Raw genomic sequence first — 6000 nt, forward strand, 5'->3', positions numbered from 1 at the left:
AGCAGCACTGACATGGCCCATTTTCATCCTTATGCTATTCACAGGGGGGGGGTTTGTTGAGCTGAAACGTCATCATCGACCATCTCTATTTATAGCCAAACACTGACACAGAGGCAAATGATGTCATACTTGCATCTGTGTGTACATGTGCACTCAGATCTGAGACTATATGGAACTATTCATCAGGGAGAGAGGTCTCCTTCTTGTACGTCTGCATTGTTAAATCATGGGTCAGCATTACGGAGCTAATTTTAATCAGATAGGAATTACAGCTGTGTAGAAAGATGGAGATAAAAGCATGAGACAGAGCAAGAAAAAAAAGCACTTCCTGTAGTGGGAGGGAAAGGATTAGGCTAATAGCTGAGGGGAAGTTTATCTAAGGGGGGAAAAGTTTCAATGAGAGAAACTTTTGTTGAATAACCCGTATCTAAGGCAGCCCTTAGGGTCTGAGATGGTGGGCTTTTGTACTTGGTACCTATGAAAGAGGACTGATAATGGTAGTCTAATACTCATGGAGGCTTTCAAGCAGGAGGTTTTAATGTGATAAGGTTTATATGAAGCGGAGAGCTTGGCAGCTTGACGCTTAGTGAAAAAGACGCTCACTGATGAATATCGAAGTCTCTAAAGACAGCTTTATTATCACAGGGAGTAATAGTGAATGTGGTGGCTTTATAGGCCAATACATGACTCAGACTGAAGGGAATCTAGCTCAGCTGTCACTGAAGAACCATTGTTAAAGAGCAATAAATGGCTGTATTGACACTCCTCATCTGCTGGTTCTCTATGGGACCTGCTGGAGTAGTTTAGTGGGAGGATGGAGGACATGATAGATGTTAATGTGTGCCATGGCATTTTCAATACGCCAGTTAGACCCAACGGTGCTGTGGCCAGTCACCCCAAATCATCTGGGCTTGATTTCACACTTAAGTGTACTGATCTGTTTGGATTTCAGTCTTTAGTTGTCATAAACTTTAAAATAATGGGACTCGAAGGCCACAGATAAGTAATGTTATTCTTATTACATGCATGAGTTCAGTGCTGAAATTGTGAAATTAATTAGTTAATGGACTAAATACTAATTAACCAAAGTTTTGAGAATTGATCATATATTATTTAAATATTTAATTTAAGCAGAACTTCTCTAATGAATTTTCTGCCTTTCTCTGTTTTTTATCAGTGTCAACTGGTTGCTTATAAAGCAATTTTAGGACATCACTTGGCTTCTGGAAACTTCTTGTGTTCCCTTATTCTAAGATGAAACTACTGAAGAATTGTTCTAAAAGTAATCAATAGAATAATCACTAAAAACAAATAATCAATTGGAGCTCTACTAGAAGTGCTAACTTAATGGTGACAAAGATGGAACATAAAACATAGTGATGATTTGGGAAACAAGTGACTGCTTGGGATATTTACATATTAGCGCTGTGCAATACAGTTGTAATCAATAATAATAGGGAGAAAATGAATCAGATATTGGTATATATCATCATATGGCAAATGTGTGCAAAATTGATTAAATCTATCTAATTTATCTTTAATGTAATTAATCAACATAATTGTGTTTAACAATGCTATAACATGGTCATATTATCATGATACAAATCCAAGGAAAGTCAATAAACTCAAATATTGATTCATCGGGCTGCCTCACTGGAAACAGAAATAATTTGTGTTGTGTTCTTTTTATGCAGATTGGAACTGAGCACATTCACCATCCAGCACAGCCTGACAAAATTCAGCAAAGTCAAGTATTGCAGTGTGGGGCCAAAGTCTGCACGTCATCGAATCCAGCAGGCTTCCTGTCCTGTGTGTTGAACAGCCTTAAGATGTTGAGTAACTGTAATAATTAGTCATCTTCTTGTAATGTTGGCGGAAATGAAAGTCTCCCCAAATATCCAGAGTTGTGGTAGTCAGTATTAGAGTCTGTAATTCTAAAGTGGTGACCCAAAAGTATAACCGTAGTAATAGTCACACAGAGATATGATTTAGTTTATGGATGTTTATTGATTTAAAAAACACTCATAAGAAAATATAAAAGTAATTTTCACTGGCACCATATCTGTCAGTGTCCTGAGTTTCCATCTACAGTACATGTCAACATCAAGAAAGAATTGCAGAGGATTTTTTTTTTTTTTTTTTAAATCAACTCTTCTATCAAAGATAAAAAGTCTCACACATCCACATAGTCAGCCCCCAGCAAATGTCCATCACAAGTGAGTCTATTCATACTGAGCACAGGTCTGTTTTCAAAAATGACCCAACCAAGAGAATATAAAGCACAGCTGACTGGGATCTCTCAAGCGTAGGAAGATGGAGAGAAAAAAAAGGGAGGGAAAAAAACAGTGCATCTACTCCACTGGGTCTTCCTGTTTATTCAGGGTCACGTTCTTTGAAACTACAAAACAACATCCAGCTCATTACACCTCAACAGGCTCCGGCTCTCGCTGTTTTTTCCTTAATGGGAGTCAACATATTTTTGTTGGTGACCTAAGAGACAACAAAATGCTCCCATTTGGATAACAAAATTACATATGAATGGTTGATGAAAACAGAGATCTGATGCACTCTTCCCAAAAAGAATGTTAAAAAAATAAAAAAAGGAATAGGAAAATGGAAAATATTAAAAAGCCTTCCTATTATATGCATCTCCATTAAGAAAAATGTACTGCTAATTGGGTTATTTTTCAGTTCATCCATTTAATGCCTCACATATAATTTGCCTGACGGATAATTTTACACCTTAAGGTCAAAATGCTCAATAGAAAAAAAAGTTGGAACCTTAATAACCTTTAAGCTGAGGAGGAGAGAGTGGGGGTCAGGTCAGGTCTGATGTTTGGGCCAAATGTTTTTTATTTATTATTTTATTTTGGGCCGGTGTTCAGTCATGGCACTGAGTGGTACGTGTATGTTGTTACCGCTGTCCCTGGGCAGCTCTTCTTTTTTTTTGCAGACGCAGCCTGATGTAACATGTCCATGCACACCGCACACTGTCAGTGGTGTTTGTCGCCTGGCTCCAGCCACAGAAGTGCAAGCCACGCTATAGTGTTTGTAATATGGAAAATAAAAAGTGCAAGGGTGGCGCAGAAAAGGCAAGAACTAATTTTTCAGTAAAACAAGCTTGCGGTCTGAAACAGCAAATGATGATGATGAAACGGGTAAGACATGATGTTGAACAAAATGTAACCTGCACCGTTCAAGTTAATTAATTAGACTATCAAGTCAATGAATTGCGTGGCGTTGTAACATATACGTAGCCTGCCTAATCTAACGTTACATAATTTAAATAATATTATGATGGGATGCCACATAACTGGGAAACTTTGTCTTGTAGTCCCTCAGAAGCAAGATGCAGCACTAAGCACCAGCCATGAGCCCACCACAGGTCCAGAGTGGGCAGGTAGGATTGCTCATTGAGTGAAAATTATTAGAATTATTATATGGAAGAGTATGTTGTAGACCTGCTCTATATGAAAAATGCCCTGAGATAATTAATGATGATAGATGATTCAGCACTACAATAATGAAACTGACTTGAATTGATCAGACGGCTTTGTAAAAGGGGAGATTTGTGTTGAGAATTGTGACCATTTGTCAGGCAGAGCCAGGAGTCTGTGGTGAGGAGGGGATAGCTGCTGTCATGGAAGGAACAGGTGAGCTAGTGTGTGAACAAGCAAGCATCAGTTCCAATATAACCACTTTCTATGCCCAAATGATAGTAGTGGCCCGATATACTTTGTATCATTAAAAGTAAGATAGTAAACAAAGCACACAATTGAAAGTGAATAGGATGGAAGTAATATGGAATGGAATAAGCCTGCTTATTTTGCCACTGAAAAAATCTTAATTGGTTCAGCCAAAATGTGTTTACCATGTCAAATAGACTTGCAGATTATTGTTTTTTATTGTGATACATGTGCAGGGAAACTAGGGAAACTGGAGGAAGTGTGAAAAGGAGAGCAGAGTCTACTCAGGGACTGATTACAGAGGCAGCAGCTCAGCAGCAGAACCCTGAACCACAAGTTAGGAATAAGACAGATGAAGATGAGTCTGTTGATAGTTCTGACTACTTTGCTCGCCCTCAGTCACAGGATATACATACATAATCCACATCCATATAAAGTGGGCCGGTCTGAGGCATGAAACTCCAGGGTTGAAAATGAGTCCCACTCTGGCCCTGGTGGGGCTGCCTGGGTCTCATGGTTTGTTTTTGCCTAGAGAGAGATGAGACTACCAGTCAACCTAATTATGCATTAAGTGCAGAAAAAGCTCAGAGATAAAAACTCATCTTTACTCAGTAATCAGTGAGAGAAAATGTAAATATTTAGTATAGAAGAAAATGACACCAAACCTGTAAACTGTATCCACAGACAGCCTCCTCAGAAGTCTGACCACCTACTAAGCAATCAATCCACCACAGACTAAAGGCAACACAGAAAGTTTGAGGGTGTTTGTATAGAGCTGTGCTGCGTCAATGCAGGTGTAGTGGTGAGGATCTCCAGATACCGAAGCTGACAGTCAGTGATAAGTCTCTTTAAACAGACCAGTCCATCACCTCCAAGCACAACCTTTCCCACATTTCTATTCCATGAAAGCTCAAGCACTCATTCCTTTAGGCTCCGGACTACTGCTGTGTTTGTGATAAAGTTGCTATGCGCATGGTCAGTACTTTTATAATCTGGGTTTTCCGATATATTCATGAGGAAAATCATTCTGTGAGAAAGATTTAAATAATGTGTAATGACAGCTCAAACACACACAGGCATAGAAACAGACATAGGCATTTAATAGCTGTGTCTTTTATGGTATGACTGAACATGACAAGTTTTTTCTTCAAGCCCAGTGTTAAATATTTTTCTGTTTTCAACACAAGCCTCAGCATTATCAGCTTGTGACACATTTCTGATTCCCTTTAATCTAGAACGCTTTATTTTTCTCCCCAGAGTCCACCCTGTGTTCCTAAATGATGGGAGACGGGGAACACGCAGATGGGGCCTGAGCAAAGCCAGAGAGGAGTTGTATAACAATGACGCAAGCATGCAGACAAAAGCATGTACACTAACAAAATAAGCAAGAAAACATCTAAAGTGTGTGTTACAACTAAACACACTAGCACACACACACACACATCTGGAGCACTATGAGTCTACAAGAGAGCACAGCCTAAAGGGTTCAGTGCATCCATACAGAAGGTCAGGCTGAGAAAGGACAGATGATGATGCACATTAGACTTTAATAACCATGGGACCCTGAGGTGCTCCCCTTGGTGCTGTACACTCAACTGCAAAACAAACTGAGGGAGTATAGACTAAATGAAAGAGTTAGACAGGTTGGGACAGAAAAAAGACAACTGGAAATGAACTTATAACGAAATAAAACAAACAAACAGTGGAGTTGTGTTGTTTTTCCACAGAATTATAAAGAACCTTCGATAATAGAGAATATATCATGTGACACAACTTAAGCACAAAACCCTACAGAAATGTGTTTGAACTGTACACTGATTCATGAATACTATATTTACGTATAACCATATTATGCAAAAATATAACAATTATTTCACATGTGATCTGCGCCAAAAGTAGATCACAATTTTACATTGTCTAAAATGATAATTATTCTTTGCAATAGTTTGGACAATGAATTGCACTCTGTACCTGAATTGGGAGTCTTCCTCATACTCTGTTTGCTGATGGGCCACTTCAGTCGTCAGTAAAACCTGCGCTTCACTCCTCAAATGGAAACCCGGGACTATGTGGCTCTCTCGCTGGAGTCGACGTTGTCTCAGTTTCCTTGCACTTGTTCTTGTGGAGCTCGCTCTCGGTGCGTGATGACAGCGTGTGTCTCCAGGCAGCGCAGATGTAGATGTGTCGTGTGATCCACAGAGCTCGATGATGTTGACTTTTAGTGGGATGCTGAGTCTCGTAACCACACGACCGTAGTAAAGGGAACGTAAACGCACGAAGGGGGCGGGTGGGGATCCCTGTTACGCGCCTTTTA

This window comes from Scomber japonicus, chromosome 2, assembly GCF_027409825.1.
Source record: "Scomber japonicus isolate fScoJap1 chromosome 2, fScoJap1.pri, whole genome shotgun sequence".
Classification (NCBI taxonomy): Eukaryota; Metazoa; Chordata; class Actinopteri; order Scombriformes; family Scombridae; genus Scomber; species Scomber japonicus.